General features: G+C 48.3%; 1 protein-coding gene and 1 non-coding gene across 2 annotated transcripts in view; both read right to left on the reverse strand.

Annotated features, from left to right (window-relative positions):
- Positions 1 to 20,442, reverse strand: part of LOC119373851 (protein-cysteine N-palmitoyltransferase Rasp) — a 67,787-nt gene that overhangs the window by 9,349 nt on the left and 37,996 nt on the right. The gene's annotated exons all lie outside the window — the stretch shown is intronic.
- Positions 14,745 to 19,905, reverse strand: LOC119373853 (uncharacterized). The gene is made up of 3 exons (XR_007414394.1): positions 19,662 to 19,905; positions 18,512 to 18,603; positions 14,745 to 14,794 (listed from the first exon to the last, which is right to left on the reverse strand). It is a non-coding gene; the product is annotated as an uncharacterized LOC119373853 (transcript).

The raw sequence follows: 20,442 nt of genomic DNA on the forward strand, positions 1-20,442 counted from the left end.
AAACGCTACAACAGAAGACGCGTCGATAGATGCCAGCTCGTGATAAACACCGGGGCTGCACGTTTCAGCCTTGCTGTTTGACCATCTGTACGGAATGCCTTGGGCGGTGAATTTTTTTTTTTCGACTGTGAAGACGTTAAGCGGACAAGGTTGGTCATCGAGGTCCATTTCTGCGAGTAACCAACCGGTTCGGGTTTCCACTCACCTCCAAAAGTGCGAACACCGGTGCATTCTGGCTATGCACGGAGAGTGCGGGGGAACCTCGATGCCCTCCGCGTTTGCCAGGGCACCAGCGAAGCTGTAGGTGAAGAGGTAGCGCATGTAGAATAAGAACAGCAGGGACATGCCGTAGCCCACAAGGCTGAACAGGTCGAGGCTGTGGGCCATCCAGGGCCACATGGACATCGCCGCACTGCGAATCCAAGGCAGGAAGACGCATTGATATTTCAATCATAGAAAAAAAAAGAGAGAGGGGGAAGAATATTATGAGCTGCGGATCGCCATGGTTGTCTGGTCGATTTTGAGTCATACATAACGGACAGAGGACGGCGAAAAGGAACAACGCAGTGCTGAGAGCAACTTGGTGTTACTTAATCTTTATCATAACGGCGGCAGTATGGTTATCTCGCGCGGAAATGACCGAGTACATTCCTTGCTTTTTTCCAGAAAGGCTGATAGTGGAAACACGTATCTCATACCTTCAATGGGGAGGAAGAAAACAACGGAGAACGGCAGGGAGGTTAACCAGAATAGAGAAAGAAGCTTTCTAATCTACACTAGGGGAGTAGGAGACAAATAAAAAAACGATAAGCGGAAAAGATTTTAGTCAGTGCAGTGATCTGTGTTGTCATTTCGTTCCGTCTTATAGCGCAGTTTCCAACATATTAACAAGAGAGGGTAAAGTGATACTTTTTATGGACGTCACAACTGCATAAGCGATCGCATAGCCTGTATTTAGCTTTTTCATTGTGGTATTCCGATGACCTTGTGCTGTGAGAGTTAGGGTGATAGCGACTGAGTCCGAATGTGTATATGCACTCTCTTCGCATGTAAGAGGTCCAAGGTTTCAGCACTTGATAACTTTCTGCGTAACATCGGTAAAGTCTTTCTTAACCTATAATGACACAGCCTACCATGAAAGCACCCCCAAGGAATCCGGCTGCAGATTGTACACTAGGTAAGTACGTGTTACGTCACAGCTTTAAAAATGTTTTTGATTTCACATATCGTGGAATAAATTTTCATGAGAGCCGAGGCGTAGTTTGATGCGAGCCAACCACTAGCTCATGACGGCCAGCGCAAACTAGACACAAAACACAAGAAAGTGCGCGACAGAGGTGCTGTATATCAACTGAAAGTTTAATTAAAGAATCAGAATTTTACTGCAAGGGCGAAGCAATGAATGCGATAGCAACAAATTATAATGTTATTTGAAGTAATGCTGGCAGCTAACTCTTTTAGATCCAGTCTCGCGTAACTCGACAAAACGCTGGTTTAAGAGAATACGGCTGCTCCAAGGAGAGAAGCGGATTTCGCACAGTCTCTTCGAGTTGACAACACAGCACGTAGAAGGGTATTCAAGCCGTCCGCTGATGCCTGCCGAGATAGCGCGCGCGCCAGCGATCGCGAGCACGCCCTTTTGTTCAAAGTTCACAATTGCTGCTCGAACGACCCCCCCCCCCCCATGCTTTCATTCTTTTTCAAAACGGGCGGGGCGTTTCCTCTCTGCTTGAGCAGCAATCGACGGCAGGCCTCGCACCCGGGGTGAAGTTATCGCATGCGCCCTCCGAGTGACGGAGATGGGCCGGCTCGTTTGATCTCTGCTTCAGCCGCGTTCGTGGGCCCCGCTCGACGCTTTTACTCGCGGGTAAAACATACGATGTGCAGGGGGATGCAATCGAGGTGGACTTTATACCGAACACGACGGCGACGCAACGGCGATGCGACGGCAAAATCCCGTCGAGAGTGTCCATACAATTGCCATCGCAATAAAATGTGGCATACTTGAAATGAAAGGGTGGCACTGACACAACCGTGTCAGCCCAGACCTATCTTCTAATAACGTATGTTGCATATAAAAACACATCAGCATCAGTGAGATCTATTGATGACCGGCCCACGCACTTGTCTTTCATTGTAATATTTCAAGTGCTTCTGCAATTTCACGCGTCCGCTGGTCCTTGTGCCTCGATACTGCAGAGGTTTTGTTCAGCTGCGTGTCAGTGGCTCCCTTTTTGTTCAAATATGCCACGTTTTTTCATTAAGCGTTCAGTTGATAGACAGCGCCTGTGTCGTGTGCTTTCCTGTGTTTCATGTATTGTTTGCGCTGGCCGTCATGGGTATGTTCTAACTAGCCAAACTTGCTACATTTCCAACGACTATAATTAAGAGGTACGAAAATCGCAAAGGATCCTCACAAAGTACGACCCCATGTAAAGCATTGAAATTTGAATATCCGCTACGATCAAACTGTCTGTTGTACTACGTTGAAACTAATAATGTCGAACAACAATGCGACCCAAGTTACTTTACCTGTAGAAGAAGTGACCCATAAATTCCATGAGGAAGAAGTGGGCGCCGGAACGAAGCAACCTCGCGATGGCTCCAGCAATAACCATGGGCGTGCAGCTGGGTCTTGTCTTGTTCAGCTGCGTAGACGCACGCGCACTCTTTAAAGATAGACAGCTTTAGACAAAGGTTAGATAGATGTTCTGTAAATTAGGCGCTGTTTTCGCGACTCGCGTATCGAGCGTTCATGGCAACTGCCTATGGTAAATGCGTAATACGTGTCATCTCAGTAGCTTAGCTTTTGTAGAGGCACAAAGAACGAGTGACACTCTCGTTGCTCTCCCAAGCACTTCCGGTCGAGCACTTAACTGCGACTGTTCGAATAGTCAGAATATGTGTTTTAAGAAAATAAAACTATTTCGAAATATATGTTTCCAGCTGAAGTAATTATTAACAATTAATTGAATGAGTTGATTGAAAGAAAAAGACTATTTTCTAGTGAGCAGCTGGGATCGCTGCGGCACCTGGAGGAGCAGATCTCAACTAGAGCTTCTTTCTACATGGCCTCAGAGATCCGCTTAGGCAGTGCAAGAAACACAAATTTAACCCAAGGAATACACCAGCCCCCACGAACGCCGACGTGCGACTGTCACTAGCTGGCACATAAGTCAAGGACTAGTGTCGCCTGCAGAATTTTTGTTTATCGTGGAGGTATGGTAGCATGGCTTAAATATATTGTAACGTACGAGAGCAACTCAGACAAACACGGTCCAACACAACTCCATCCTTTTCGTTCTCTTTCACTAGACTCCCCTTCACGCGCCAGTCACTTCGTTGGTATGATCCACTACCCAGTCACTTCGTTGGTATGATCCACTACATTCGCCACCCCCTCTCCCCCAGAGTCGGAGCTTGAAGACGAAGAGGGGGGAATACAAAATCACGCGGCACATAAAGTTTCAACTGTCTTGCTGGGCGGGAAAAACACGGTTTCGTCTTTTGGTGCCCAGTTCTGGAATAACTTCCAAGCGGAACGTAACAGGGCCTAGGGCTTTCACCACCCGAAATGGACCCGAAAACCGGGGAATAAACTTCTGGCAGCGCTGTCGAGCACGCTGGGTGCGTCTAACCAGCACTATGTCTCCCGGTTTGAAAGGGGTGTAATTCTCAAGGGAAGGCGAGCGGAATTTCGCCTGGTGATGCGCTATGGCCAGGTGCGCTCTAAAGCGAGCCTTCCGAAGAAGCTCCGCAGTACTGGTGTCGTCCGGACGGTGGTGCGCAGTCGTGGCCTCGTGGTAAAGTGTCCGCTTCGGCTGCGGGAGGTCGCGGGTTCGAATCCCACCGCCGCCGGTCACCCACCGGTAAAATGGGCACAAGCGCTCCCCCGGCCTGGCACTTTGGCTTCTATTCAGGGGTGATGACGCTTGGGAAAGGAGCCTGCGCCTGTAAAGCCCGTCGAAATACTCGTGAGTGCAAAACGTGAGACCAACTCGAGCGGGAGGGATCGAGTGGTCTGTGTCGTACGCCTGTCCGTTGGCTTAGGTCCGGGGGCCATAACAGGGACGACGAAGCTTTGACGTCGCGGTAGACGACGAAACGTGTGCGGAAGAAAGCCACATGGTACGGGTAGGCGTACTACAGGAAGACGAAGAGGATGAAGTGAAGCTAAGGCGACGGTGCCATGTTTGTGTTTGAAATATAGTGTTCTTTCCTGTTGTGTGGACGTCGTGTGGTTTCAGCGTTACATTTGGTGGCAGCGGTGGGATGCGAGCGATGGATGGACTGAGGGACGAATTGGTGAGTTCCATGGAGGAAGCGCTGGAAGAGCTGGACCGCAGGCAGCTGCGCAGGTTCGAAGAGTTTCTTCGCTGTGTTTTGGGAAAGGAAGTGCAGTGTGCTGACGAGAACATAGGTGAAACGTCAAAGGTTCAAGAACGGGGCAGCGTTGAGGAGCAGAGCATTGTTGACGGAAGCACTGGTCTGTGGGAGCGAGGGGGGTCAGATAGCGGAGACTGTGTGAGAGTGCATGACGATGGGGAGAGAGAATATGAGGTGGCGCCTTCACCGTTGGTCGAGAGCTGTGCTGTCAGCGAGTCTACTGAGAAGACATCAACGCCATCGCAACAAGGGCTGGAACCAGATGACGAACAGCCCAAAATTCCTTTTGCGGCCTCTTCTCAGCAGCTCTTCATCGTTTCGGCGGAAACTACTCAAGGTAACTTCCCAAGTCAAGTTACTGATTGCAACAGCCGAGACTTGCTGCTGTCCACTACTGTGACAACAGTTGCCAACGAGGCTAGCGCACCGAGGTCCAAGCCGTCAGACGGGAGTCTCAGTGGGATGATGACGGAGCGACAGCAGGATGCCTGCGGTAGCGGTGAACCAGTCAAGGCGCAGCTTCTGTCGCAACCTGCACCAATTTCCTACAAACCCTTCGTTCAGAAGCTGTTGTCACAGACGCGCTGCAATGACTTTCTGCTGAACCCGCGCAGTGAGTGCGTGTATGCGAGGAGCCCAGGTGAGGAGCATGCGGATGCCACACAGCTGAACGAGATCTATGGCGGTGATAATTCCAAGCTGAGAAACTGCTTGGTAAGGAGGACTGTTCACTTTTCCAGCCGTGTGAGCGGTGCACTCATGCTTGACCCGGACAACCATCTAACCGTAGATACTGTCGCACTGGGGGCCGAGAACAGTAGAACGCATGATTGGCAGAGCTACGCCGACGATCTCAAGAATGTTCGGCGTACGCAGGAGCGCGAACACGAGGCGGCGGACACTGTCACTAACGTTCTGCCCATGGACTCAACGTCATCTGTTACATACAGCAAGGTGGCTCGACACCGCAAGGAAAGACCGCTGCGCGTGACTGTCTCGTCAAAGCGCGCATTTTCGAACTGTGGTCTACTTATACGACAATAATGCAGTCATTTGCTAAAGGGAACTGTCAACCTTCCGAGGAAGGGTACAACCTTCTCTGCCCAGCTGCTCCGCCACCAATTATCGCCCCGTTCCGCCCCCCCCCCATCCCCGGTGGAAAGATGTTACGTGTTGTTGTAGCCAACTGGATGACGAGGAAGAAAGCCACATGGTACGGGTAGGCGTACTACAGGAAGACGAAGAGGATGAAGTGAAGCTAAGGCGACGGTGCCATGTTTGTGTTTGAAATATAGTGTTCTTTCCTGTTGTGTGGACGTCGTGTGGTTTCAGCGTTACAATATGTATACCTAACATACAGCTGTTGCTCGTAAGAAGCCGCTACACTTCTTTTTTCGTGGCTGTCGGCGCATGCAAGCAATATGTATAGATATTGGACGAGGCGTACATCGGCGCGTAGGATACACACAGAAATCTTTATTTATATTTTATTTGTATTTAATGCATTTGTATATCTCCCGAGGTCATTCATCGCGGCGCAATGACCTTGGGCAGCCGAAGCGTAATCCACCACGTAATCCGCTGCGGGGAGGCGTCGCAGCTGCGCTCGCTCAGAGCGGCGCCGCTGCAGTACCACGTGACCACGCGAAGGTTTAATGAGGCACTGTGTGCATAGCGTTTGCAAAGCTAACCCAAGCATGCCCTTCGCTCGTTATAACTTGGTATACAAGAGTTAAATCTCATTCAGTTGTTTGTATCCATGCAATGCGTCGCATGACGTTGTGCTCGAAAGGTGTTGTTGTTGCCTCAATTTCTTTTTTGTCCGCTGCATTAAAACTTGTATATCTAACGGTGCCGAGGCTTCCCAAGTGGAATCATCTCTCAGCTACGGTCCCAAGATCTTTCGGGAGCATACCATGGTCTAAGCGAATGTTACGTTAACAGTAAAAAATATATAGCTTTTGCAATATACCTGGACGAGGTAGTCGTCGTAGTTCTGTGGTGGTCCCAGGTACATCGTGGGTAGGTAGATCACGTAGGCGAGCGATTGCCAGTACGGCGGCCACCTACGGCTGCTCTCCTCGCCTTGCTTCTGGCGCTCGGATTTGACAAAGTCAAGGCTGAAGCTGAGTCCGCGCATGAGGTTCCAGTGGAAGGCGACAAAGGCTGCCCTGTAGGCATCAGGCCGTACCTGGGAAACATGTACTGGAAAGCAAGACAATCTCAACGGCAACGGACGCGATCAAAATGCAGGAAATGAGGCTATCTGCTGCTTAATGCAGTACTAGCATAATCAGATATGTGGGTTAAATAATGAAAGCAGGTGGGGCACCACGAAAAGGAGGAACAATTCTGCCAACTTTTAGTCTTTGTTAAGGCTATGAGGGCGTTGAAGGAAAGAAGTGTTAATTTTAAGGGCTCGTTTTTCTTTGTTATACACAATATTATTGAGGACTAGCAGACAGTAATGCCAAGGAAAGTATAGGGGATGTTATTAGTGGCAAATGTAAAGTAAATGTGAAGAAAGAAAAGTGGACGAAAAGATAACTTGCCGCGGGCAGGGACCGAACCTGCGACCTTCGAGGAACCCGTCCCATGCTCTACCTTGGGCGTGTTAGTTCATATGCGTTAACACTCCCAACTCTGACTTGTTCGCCGCGCTGGTAGAGTGGTTACAGTGTTCGGCTGCTGACCCGGTAGAGCATCGGACGCGTTATTACGAAGGTCGCAGGTTCGGTCCCTGCCGCGGCAAGTTATCTTTTCGTCCACTTTTCATTCTTCACATTTACTTTACATTTGCCACTAATAACATCCCTATACTTTCCTCGGCATTATTGTCTGTTAGTGCCCATAATGAGGGCGTTGAGTTATTTATGTTTTTATCATTACAGTTTGTGCATGTATTATAGCGAAAATATGCGTCCTTCATTTGTGTTTCGCTTGTGTTGCGTCCCAGTATTTTGACGGCTTTGCGGTGCGAGGTTGGTTTTACGCAGACCTCGAACTTGGGCGTGTTAGTTCATATGCGCTAACACTCCAAACTCTCACTTGTTCGCCGCAGCGGTAGAGTGGTTACGGTGCTCGGCTGCTGACCCGAAGGTCACGGGTTCGATCCCGGCCACGGCGATCGCATTTCGATGGAGGCGAAGTTCTAGAGCCCATGTACCGTGCGGTGTCAGTGCACGTTAAAGAAGACCAGACGGTCGAAATTTCCGGAGCTCTCCACTACGGCATGTCTCATAATCACGTCTTGATTTTAGCACGTAAAACCACGCAAATTATTATTAATAAACTTTCACTCCACCACACATGGGTGAAAGGGACCGGCAGAGGCGCATCCCCACAGGACAAGCTCGTACCCAAGCGGAAATGAAAAGACTCATTAAGGCCCAGGACCAGACCTCTCAAATCCTGGCCGTCCAGAGGGCCAGCGCGAGGGCCGTCAGGTTTGACCTGATGGTCGCCGAGTAGGCCTAGCCAGGTGATGTTGAGTTTACTCGCGTCTATTGTGGACCGAATAAAGTTGTTTCACTCACTCACTCACTCACTCCACCACACAAGAGAGGTAGGTACCGCTCTCAAGCCTAAATTCACGGGAACAGCTAGATATCGTCCCAAGAGCGCGCACAGGCAGCCGCGGCTCAGGAGGTCCTGGACTGAGGACCCCAGCCACACTTAGAGCCAATCGAAGGACCGTGCTGTTTCATTTTAAGTTAATAAATGTTTTCTCTCTCTTTCTAGGTCTCATCCCTGAAAACCCCTGATCACACCGTTCCGCGTGAAATCTTTGCATGCGCCGTCAACAGCGACACAGTAGTGCGCCTCGACTTTCCATGCAAATGATATCCAAGTGGAAAAAAAAAAGAAGACGAGTGACGCATTAACTCTGCCGCATGATAGTTCATTGACTCACCTCGAAAGGCTCAAAAGGAAGAACAAACTTCTGGCAGTGGATGACGATGGCGACCGCGTAGCAGAGTACAGGGATACGCATTGCTGCGGCTGCGTAAAACGCGGCGTGTTGGCCCAGGTACAGCAGAGTCACTTCCCAGCCGAAGTGGAAGGCCACGAAGAGGGATGAGTAGGCAGCGTAGAAGACGGGTACCAGCTGCGCGACGTCAGAGCCGAGATAATGAGAAGGTGGGTATGTAGAAACGTATTCAGGAATTGTGATTTGAGCCGCGAAGCTGTTCAGCAAATAGATCCTTGTTCACCCCGTACCCCAAAAAATGTTGCAGTGGCTTAGCTCGGCTATGCCAGGATAACGCAGCGTTAGCAAATGCAGAGCTAAATATTCTTAGCTTTCCTGATTGTCTAGGATTAGCTTGATTATCATGCTTACTGCTGCTCCAATGACACACACACGGTATACGTATTATGTGGCACATGTATATTTATTTTGCCCGGCAACTACTTCGGGATCCGATGAGTGGAGCTTCCCCGCTCTTCTGCGCCGTTGAGCAGCATTTGCGCTCTCCTTCTCCATGGCTATACCACACTGGCAAACGCCAGTCAGAGGCGCTATCAAGCGGCTCCAGCGCAGTATCAGACGGGGACTGCAATGCGAAGGCGAATAGCGGCGCGTGTGCCGGCGCCAATACGTCTGCCACGGCTACGACGTCACTCCTCTTGTCGCGCGCGGCGGCGCCGGAGTGCGCGGGAGTTGCCGGCTCCGATTCGTGACATCACTTCTCCTAGCGCATGGCCAGCACGGCGCTTGAGGATCCACGCGAAACTGGCTGCGCTGGGCCAGTGTAGCTAACGCTACAACATTATCATCATCATAAATGGGTATGCGCCACAGAAATTGGGTAAATCCCACTACTCACCACTGGTGCACTGAAAATGAAGAAGAAAACTGTCGTCGTCAAACGGGTATGTGCCACTGTGCGGCCTTTCGAAAAACTATCATAATCATGAACGGGTAGGTGTCAAAGAAATTGGGTGTAATCCCACTACACACAACTTCCACTAAAAAGAAGGCAACAGCTAGTCCAGCAAATGGCTGCGAAGCGACGGCGGCGAGCCGAATATAGCGAGTACGTACAAGGAGGGAACACTACGGAACGGGAAAGGCGTCGGTGGCTGCGAGAAGACCCCGAAGCTATAGAAGGCCTACGCCAACGACAACGTGCCCGTAGATCTATGAGAGGTGCCAAAGCTTGGTTTCACCACGAGGTTATGTCTCTAGAGTTTGGACAGCCATTTCGTGTCTGTGACTGTCTGTGGTTTACCCTAACCTCTGTGCGTTGAGAATCAACGTAGAAGTAACCTAGCATCACTAAGCTAAAGCCTAGCACAAACCTAAGAGTAACGTAGAACCTGCGTAAATAGGTAATGCCTAGAAACAACTTAGAAGCAACCAGATTAGTCTTCAGAATCGTCCAGTTTCGCTATTTTCAAGCCTTGCGCGGCTTAGGGCAAGCTTCGCCTCATTTTTTTTGGCTCTTCATGCCGAACTATATTGTACATAACATAAGCGGTGGATACAAGGATATCATAGGCGAAATAAAGAAGAAAGGGGCAGGGCACGGAGCGCGTAGGCAAGATAATCTCTAGCAGGGGCGTAGCCAGGGGGGGTTGGGGCATTCAACCCCTACGAAATTTTTCAATTTGCCTTGCGCATATATACAGGCACACATACAAACGCACACACAAACATACGTAAAGTATGGTCGACCCCCCCCTCCCGAAAAAAAATTCTGGCTGCGCCCCTGATCTCTAGTCATTCAGAGTAACGGACTGGATTCCAAGAGAAGGGAAGCGGGCTAGGCGTAGGCAGAAAGTTAGGTGAGGAGATGAGATTAGGAACATTGTGCTGATAACGTGACCGCAGCAAACACAGGATCGGGTTAATTAGAGAGATATGGGAGATGCCTTTTCCCTGAAGTGGGCGTATTCAAGGTTTGTGACGATGGTGATAAGGATATTGACACATAATGAAGCGATAGATGCCGGCCGCTGTCATGGGGCCCTCGCAATAATTTTGAACGTAGAAAAGCATCGCCAAGCTGAAGCCATGGCTCCTGTGAACCTTCCTGTCAAACATCGTCGCGCAACATACCGCGGAAAGCTACAACTTGGTGTATATAAATATTGTCAAAGATCACTTGCTCTCCCCTTCGCCATGTCGTCAACAACCACTCAACAACCGGGCCCGAAAAGTATTGGCTGTTTTTCTGAAGGGCGGGCAGACGACGTGCCACGCTATGTAGGTACCGCATTCGCCACAGAGCGGCGCCACGTGCCGGCAACGCGAGTGAACGTCCCGGAAGTACCGCCCAGTTATGCACCCCCCTCCCAAAAAAAATAAAAAATAAAAAGATACTAAGGAGCACGAAGTGTGATGAAACAACTTTTAAGCAGCGCATCGGCCCTTCGGCAGCCCCTCCCCCTGTGTAGCTTTGAGCGCACTAGGGGAGAGAAAGCGTTCGCCTAGTGCGATAACGCTGTTTATACTTGAAGGCTTAATGAAAATATTGCGGAGATACGTGAGGCAACAGAGCCTAATATTAAGGTAATCTTATGAAGACAGAGAAATGTGCTAAGTGCTACTAAAATGCAGCTGAAATTACATTACAAATTATAGCTGCCCGAAATAATATATTACCTTACTATTGCTTTTGACAGGCGATGAAAATTACTTTAACGAAGGCTCAGCCATTCGTGCACTAACTCATGTACGCTTTATTTAGCGCACATATACATTGAAACATCGGAGATCTTAGTTCAATTTCCCGCGCATGAGGGTTAGCACTCAAAGTTAACTTGTTTTTGCTGTGTTTCTTTCCTGTTATGGTAAAATCTTGATGCCTTAAGTGAAGTGAACATACAATATTTTCGTCTGAAGTAATTGAGGAAATAATGAGTAATTTTTCCCTAATTATTTGCTCGAAGTAATGCATTACATCACTAAATTACCACCCTAGCAAAGATTATTATTTATATATTACTCATTACAGAAAAATCAATACAAGTAATGTGCTTTCGCTACCGTAATGGTATTATTGCTAAGTCTGAGATAAGGTAACTTCTTAAGGTAACTTCTTGCGCATTACATTGGTGCGGAAAGAAAAGCTTGAGTTATTTGGCATGCTGTGATATATAAGAGTGTTCACCGATGGTGTCGCGTAGGCTGTCAACCGGCCAAGCACGGGATGCAAGAGGTACCACTTCCACGCGTTGATCATGACGTACTCGTGGTCTGCCATCCCCAATTCATCACGTCCTGCGTGGGCGAAAGAAGCAGCGTCGGTGAGTTTTCGGTGGAACAGTGACATGCGTCAGAACTATGTAGTCGCCACAAGGATCTGTGACGTAATGATGACGTCATATTGTGACGTCATCACATGATGAATAATTTTTGCATCACTCACGTTGGCGCCGACGCCGCGAACGAGGGACGCCGGTGAATTTTCGCGTTTGATGAGGCATCTGAGGGTTTCGCTTTAAAAAAAAAAAAACACCGCGTGCTAGAATGGGGCGCTCGCTGAAGAATCCAAGATGGTCGATATTTAATCCGGAGCCTTCAACTACGACGTTCGTAATAATCATTTCCTGGTTTTGGCACGCAAAACCTCAGAAAGTCATCATTTTCTTCTTCTTCTCATTATTATTATTATTAATATTATTATTATTATTATTATTATTATTATTATTATTATTATTATTATTATTATTATTATTATTATTATTATTATTGCTACAAAACCTAGTATTTCCTGAAATTATCCGCATACAATCCGTAATAACGTTCTATGATCGCTTGAACTGCATGGCGAACGATACTGAGTTTTTTTTTATGGCGCAAGCATGCAAAATCAACTTTTACTGAAGCGGCAGGTGTCAGAGCAGTTTATTTCCCTTGCCTTAGATGGGCAGCTAGGAGTCCTTGGGCCCCCTAGCGGCATCTTCAACTTGCCTGATATCTTGTAGTTGGCCCTCCATGTCGAGCTAAGCAGCGCGGTCTCCCACTGCTCCGCATTCATGCATGTGTTGCTGGCCCCTTCACGATGTTGGGACAAGCCCAGATAATGTGTTTGAGGTCAGCCCGCTGGTTGCAGTGTTTACATCTGTCTGAGTGGAGATCTCCGTAACAATGACTATAAGTGAATGGTTTTGGGAAGGTGCTTGTTTGTAATACGCGCCACGCTGTCAACTGCTGCTTATTTAATGAGGAGTGTGGTGGGAGGAATGATGCCTCCCTAATCTGTAGTGCTTGGTGATTTCGTTGTATGTGACCGTGCGGTCTCTCTCCGCACGCGGGCTGCGCGTCATTCCTGCGCCTTCTCGCTTCGCTAGCTCTCGAGCTAGGGTGTGTGCGGTTTCATTGCCCGTGAGGGAGGAGTGGGCGGGCGTCCATATGACATAAACGTCGCGGTCTCCGCGAAAAAGATGCTTATCGTCACTTTCGAGACCCTTGCGTTAGCGAAGTTACGAATCGCGGTTTTAGAGTCGCTGAATACGACGCTGGCCGTTGTCGACGCAAGCGTCACCACCTGCTTGCCAGCGGCGCCATTTAAACAGGAAATTCGGAGATCGCTGAGGAGGCGTAAGCATGGATGAAAAAAAATAGGATGCAGCGTCACGCGACATTATTGAAGCCCAGTCATAACAAATGAAACAGGAAAATGCTGGGAATGCTGACATGAGCATGGAGCACGATGATGTATAGCGGCTTCAGAGGAGGTTGGCTTGTGAACGCTAGGCACACTCCCTCCTATTTTTTCTTCCATAGGTGTAGGCGCTTAACGAGCGAGAGAGAGAGAGAGAGAGAGAGAGAGGACAACTTTATTAATTTCCGGCAGATTGGTGGGCTGAACTCCCACCTAGAAGCTGACGGAGGGGCCGTGTCTCCCGGCAGCTTCCCCGGCCTGCTGGTCCAGGTTGCTGGTCCAGGCCAGAACTGAGCAGCGCAGTACGCCAACGCGCCCGAAAGCCTTCATTGGAGGCCGCGACCCCAGTATTGCTGATTAATGCCAGACATGCCTACAGGATGTCATCAAGCGTGGCTCTGGTGTTACAATACTGACATAGATTAGTTGTATATAATTTGGGATATATGCGGTCCATGATGACGGGGTTCGTGTGTGCTCGGGTTGGTAGGTGTCGCCATTGAACGCCGCGCACATTTTCGCATGCCGTGTTAGCAATCCAGAAAACAAAGCAACCGATAGCTTCACGAAAACCGGCCCGACATATTTTACGGTTCGGGAATGTGACATCGTCGTAGTCGACAAAGTAATATGCTGTAGATATAAAAATATTAAGGCAGCTTCGCAGCACTGGTGAAGCAAATGCGGAGCTGGCAGGTGTTTTTGTTTCTCTTCGGTTTTCTCTTTCGTTCTTGCTCCCTTTCTTCCTCTTTCTCTTTTACATTTTCTTTTGTCTCTTTTCTCTTTATTTCTATTTATCTTCCAATTTTTTCTCTTTCTTTCTCTATTTCTCTATTTCTGGATTGCTTCCTCTTTTGTTCTGTATTTGTACATGGTTGTGCCTGCGTTACGCCAAGTGACGACAGCATACGACAGCCCTGGCCCATAAAGTGCGCCGCACTTGATATCATCATCAAAGCTCTCGAAGAACAAGAGGGAGAAGAATTCTTGGCGCGAGCGCGCGCTCAAGATATTCTACATGTGCTATGCGTGGTTTTGCCTGCGTTACGCCAAGCGATGACAGCATACGGCAGCATGCGACATTCCGGCCCCCTAATGTATTCGGCACTTAAAATGCCAGTGTCTTGAGGAAGCGCGTGAAGTCTGCTGCATACCTTACGTTCATTTTGAATCGGTGCCCTGGCAGTTCATTGTCTTTCTAAACACTGTCACGTGAACCCGAAAACGTGGTTAAAGACAGAATTGCTTGTTTTTTGCTCTCACCAATTCCTTCACGAATGTTTTGTTTACCCCAGTCCTCTTTGTCTTCAATGTATTTCGCCATGCGTTATATGAATATTATCGGCTCACACTGAATACGGCCACTGCATAAAGTAATCGATGTTGAGGAAGAACTGGTTCACGCTAACGTGAGGCGAAGGGGACAGACACAGGGGCGCACGCACGCACGCACACACACACACACACACACACACACACACACACACACACACACACACACACGCACACACACACACACACACACACGCATGCACTCACGCACACACACGCGCGCGCATGCATATTTATTAGTGCAATACAGTAGAAAATACAATAAGTGCAACTGTCGAAACGCATCTCTTAATTGTTCTTCTCTATGAAGACGCATCAAATCATGAAAGTCAGCAAGGCAGAGGTGAAACAGCAGCTATAATGCCTTATACAACGAACTACGAGTAACTTACTTGTTTTCTGTGAAGACCAGTAAGGGCTCTTCCTGAAGGCATGCGGCATTTGTTTCACGAGAAATGTACCTAAGAAGAACAAAAATTATTGCAATTGCAACGTGAAAAAAATTACCCATCATCTCCGCCTACGGGCAACCATGGTGGGATGCGAAAGCATCGCGGGGGGTGCGCATCCGGTTTCCGTTTCTCTTATGTGACTTATGAGACGGTGGTTGTCGAGGCGTTTCAATTACCGCTTGCCGACGCTGATGTTTACCTTCGGCTTCCCGAGCCATCCTCTGCTCCGCAGCGGTGGCGCTGCCGTTGCAACTAGCGCCGACGTTGACGTTGTCCATAGCGTTTCGCACACCGTTGCACACAGAGAGAATGACGGAAGTACAGCGAACGCGCGGTTTCGCAGCCTCGCGGCTTCGAGATACGCTTGCCGGCGTAGCCGTTTACTTGCAGCTTCGCGAGCGCCCATGGCGCCGTTGCGAAGGAGAGTGCAACGCTTGCCGGCGTTGCCATTTACGTTCAGCTTCGCGAGCGTCCATAGCGCCGTTGCGAAGGAGAGTGCAACGGGAGCGAGCGCGCGCCGCATTATATACGAGCGCACAGCTGTGGCTTGAGAGAGAAACGGGAGAGGAGAAACGATGCGGAGGCAGCACTCAAGCCACCTCCTCCTACCTCCTCCCACTCACGCGAGGAGAGGGGAGAGAGTTGGTGCATGCGCAGTATGGGTGCGGACGCCGCAGAACGAACACTGCCCCGGACACTGCCCCGAGCATAAGATGCTTTCGCGTCAAAAACAAGAAAGAAAAGCATTTCGGGAAGTCGCACGCATTGCGGGAATCGATTTAATGCGAGTAGTCAGCGAGTACCTATGGCGGATTTCTTGGATTTGTAGGGTAGCAAACTCGACGCACAGTCTAATTAACCTCCCTGCCTATCCTATATTCCTTTAAGATTGAGATGGCCGACAACGACGAGTGCAACGACTGTGCCGTTGATGAAACTATTGAGCACCTTTTGTGTTACTGCCCGACATACGCAAACGAGAGGCTCTCACCTCAGCACTGCTCTCAATCAACAGGACGGAAGCGCTTTCACTGTCGAGAACATATTGGGGCCATCGGGCTGCCCATCACAGTTCCGAAAGGCAACGAAAGCGCTGTTGCGTTTTCTCAACGATACCGGACTGATTCGCCGTTTGTAATGCCAAACGCGGGACTGTAACCTCGGCTAGAAGAGTGACGTTTCTCTCCTCCTCTATAACTTTCCTTGCCCTCTTCCTCTTCCCCAGGGCAGGGTAGCCTACCGGGCTCAGCCCTGATTAACCTCCCTGCCTTTCTTTTATTCTTATTCTCTTTTTCTCTTGTATCTCTCTCTCTTCGATTTCAGCCAAATCTTACGAGGTGGATTGACTGGTTAGTGTAAACTCAGTAGTTATGTGAGTGTTGTGGGCTTACCAGGCACGTCAACTGCACTGGCGTGTAAAGGGCAGTTTATGGTACGACGTAACGTCGGATATGTTACAACACAGACGTCAGTTTTATTTAAACCAAGTGTAAACAGCGTTCGTTGGCCCACTCCTGTGGGGACGAGTAACACTAGACTACAACTTGCTGGGTTAGGGGAGTATATATAGGAAAGTTATAGTTAGGTGAGTTATAGAGGCGATAACCAGCACTACAACCGCAACTGACGTTAGACAGGCGCAATCACGGTAACTGATGTCAAGCAAACGTCAATCTAATACGTTTATTTACAATTTGTACCGTATTGTTGCTGGCTAGAGATGGTTACAGTACGTTTCTCAACGTCTGTCTGCTTCGTTGAAAACGCCAGCTATGGCCAAGGGCAAGTCTTTCTCTTATTTAATCGACGCAAAGTGTCTGACAAAGTTTGCAATGTTATATTGCTGTTCCTGGTTTGATATATATGGTGAATAACGTGTGACGCATACCCGCAATGCACGGACCGTGGTATGCGGGTATGCGTCACACGTGACTGAGGAAAGGCGTTTTATCAGGTATGCGACATACATGTCATGTTATTCATGTGAATAACGTCCTGATTTGCCCCTTTATGGTGTATCAAGTAAGGAGACGATGTCGAGAGCGCGATAGATAGATAGATAGATAGATAGATAGATAGATAGATAGATAGATAGATAGATAGATAGATAGATAGATAGATAGATAGATAGATAGATAGATAGATAGATAGATAGATAGATAGATAGATAGATAGATAGATAGATCCATGGGAAATTTTCAGGTTTTATAGGCCCTACATGCTTCACTAAACGTTCGCGTACTAGCTAAATTAACGAGCATGGTGTCTGCATGCACAGGCAAACACTAACACATTTCCCTCGGTGACCGGCTGACAGCTAACTCCCGCTTTCACGACGCTGGCCTAAAGTACAGCACGAACAGAAGTAACCAGATCTGCATATACTCATTATTCAGCCTTGCCTCTCGCTCCTTTCAGACAATGCGAACAGTGACATTATGCGCGCGGGGATCGGGAGATGATGGCCGAGGGCGCCACGGGAAGCGACTAGGCATCGTGGCTCCTTCAACTTTTGGCACCGCCGTAGATTACTTGCAAATGCGGAGGGTGTGCGCCGTCTTTCCCGACTTTCGCTGCGCTGGGCAATTGCCTGTCCGGTTGAGGACAGGGTGACAAGAAAATGAGACGCTTGGTTCACCTGAGACCCTCGTTCCCTGCCAGGCTGCGCTCATAACTGACACCGTCCTCCCACACGCGAAGGTAGCGCGCTCACTCCCGCGCTTTCTTTGGATTAGACAGCCTACTGCGCGCACGGCGCGATAGGATTCTGTTCCACTTGGACCCTGTGTCGGCCACCACACCAGCGCCGACACCGATGGCAAAATTCCGTTTGAACTGTTCCGGTAGTTACTATAGCAGTAAAAAAACGCACTGAACCAAATTTCCCAAAATACGAAGCATGTGTGATCTAAAGGAGAAGTAAAGTTGTAGGCTATCGCACTGCCATAAAATGGTGAGATATTCATACAGCAGGAACAGTAAGGTCCATCGTTCGGAAGCGGTGTGATTCAAGACTGGTGTAGGTAATATATGTCTTTAGCTGCCAATGTAAGAAGGAGTCATTTAGAGTACTCGCGGGGGAAAAGCTCGGGGAAGGTGTCGATATAAGCGAAGATATGCTACTGAAGTATTGAGCACCTTTCTGGAAAAGATTGTATCGAAGGGAGTCGCACAAAGCACGTTGCACGTTCAAGTGTCCCCTCGAGGTCGTAGTCACTGCAAGCAGAGTAGTCAGCCATTACAATATGAAATACATAAATTGAGTAACGGCTACGCTTAGCCATAGCTACCAAAGCAGGATACTGTCGCATCAGTGGTGTGCTAGTTGGATGCTGGAGCGAAGGACCCAAGTGGCAAAAGTGGTGTGTTGTTTTGAAAGGTCCGTGCGTGCCACAAAAAGAACGAGGAGTTTTTTTTCCAACTCAAGAAGTATCTATCTATCTATCTATCTATCTATCTATCTATCTATCTATCTATCTATCTATCTATCTATCTATCTATCTATCTATCTATCTATCTATCTATCTATCTATCTATCTATCTATCTATCTATCTATCTATCTATCTATCTATCTATCTATCTATCTATCTATCTATCTATCTATCTATCTATCTATCTATCTATCTATCTATCTATCTATCTATCTATCTATCTATCTATCTATCTATCTATCTATCTATCTATCTATCTATCTATCTATCAAACTGAAGCTGACGTCCACTTACTGTATTCATTGCTCGCGTACCGCCACATGATATATGCGGCGAGTGTGAATGAAAGTACCCAGTGGTAGATCCTTCCTGGAGTCCATTTCCATCTGGAAATTTAAAAATCGTGTTCTGATCGTTAACCCTATAAAATGCGCAAATTGTCACTCCCGTTCTCCGCACAACTTCACAGCTGAAACAACAAACTGCGAATGTATATCCTCGGCTCAAGTACGTGCGTCATCAATACCACAATTTGTTCAATAACAATTACCTCGTTTCCTATGTTTGTTGTTCGGTGCGCCTTCTTTTTCGGTCTCACCAATACAGTGCAGTTCAGTAACGGAACTCTTTCGGTGCGCCGATGCCACATACAGTGTCATAGCAATGTTGGTAAATCCAGGAATCACTGTTATATAACACCATACCAAAATGGAACACCAGAGGAACTCCGAGACGCATGATCTGTTTCAATATGTTCAATTACGCGCGGACACCATCCTGACGCATGCTCGCATAGGCGTGCACAAATGGGGAGAGGGAGGCGGCCTTTGTGCCTCTGCCCGGAGTTGCCCCCCCCCCCCATTAGAATATACCGGGAGGAGGAGGGTAACTCTACCGCATACTTTTACAAAGTCTGACCCGTCCCGTAGTTGTTTAAAGTGTGGGGTTATTGCCATGCAGGTTTTTGACGATAACGCAGCCGAGGCCTCCGGATTCTGGATTGCAAGAACTGTTTGCTGGGGAAACTTTACCCCCGAAAGGTCGGTGACCAAAGGCACTTCATCACTTTATTTCCGATTTTTCGTGCGTTGCAAAAGTTGTCTTCTTTCGGAATCGACCAATTGGGAGGGGGTGCTGCGGTGAAGTTCGGCCCTCCTAATGAAGTACTGTACCCACGCCTGTGCTGTGCGTGGTGCATCTCGATCAGCAGGGATTGGCGCGATACCTCGTTCTACCTCCACGAATCTTTTCACATGGCTGTCGATACTGTCGATAGTAATATATAGAGATCTATAATAGTAACGTACATGGTGAGTACTAGTTCAAGCGCCCGCAACGCCCCCTTACAAAAGCTACGCGCGCGTACACGTGACACACGTTAAAGCACACGCAGGCGTTCACGGAAGGTAAAATCACGCCAGACTCGTATCTCGGAGTTTCTTACCTGTAAGGTTGAACCTTCTGCTCGCGAGGCGGTTCCTTGTCTTCATACACCCTCGCCTCAGCTGGCATTTCCGTGTCCATTGCAAGTGTCGCAGCTACGATGCCTCTTTCGTCTTCGATTTACTTTCCATGTAACAAACTCTTTCCAAAGCACGTTTCACATTACTTCACAGCCAACGTGGCTGATCAGAAGGAAGCCGTTTACTCGAACACCACTGTGTATTAAACACGTTAGAGAGAAATGGAAAATGAACGAGCAGCTTTCGCGACAGGAGTTCTTTTGACGTCACACAGAGGGTTTGACTTCGCAGAAGGCGGTTTCTGTAGGCGGAGTGGAGAAGGGCTGTCTGCGATCTTTGTAAAGAAAAAAGGCTGTCGCATGTATCACTGACGGTACACGCGATAGAGTGATATCGACTATGGTGATGAGACGTCGTTTAAACGTGCTGGGAGTTTACGACAGTGTTAAAAACAAGCCACTGCCAGCTGCAAGACTGATAATGTTGAACGCTACGTGGGTAGAGAAAGGTCGGTTTACGAATGCGCTTTTACTTTCTTTTTCTGGCGCATGACGCTAGCGTATAGTCGTTGTTTGGCATTGATTAATCTGTTATTTTTTGTTTATGACGCTGTTTTATTAGTTATGTTCGTGCTTTTATTTTTGTCTTTTGTAAAAGCTGAACGATTCTCGCTCCCTTCGTACAGCTCATGTATGTAGTTTCAGTTTGGTCGGCAAAATAAGAGTTTTAGAAACGTAAGCGCGGCATTTTCTTTTGTGAACT

This window comes from Rhipicephalus sanguineus, chromosome 11 (assembly GCF_013339695.2).
Source record: "Rhipicephalus sanguineus isolate Rsan-2018 chromosome 11, BIME_Rsan_1.4, whole genome shotgun sequence".
NCBI lineage: Eukaryota > Metazoa > Arthropoda > Arachnida > Ixodida > Ixodidae > Rhipicephalus > Rhipicephalus sanguineus.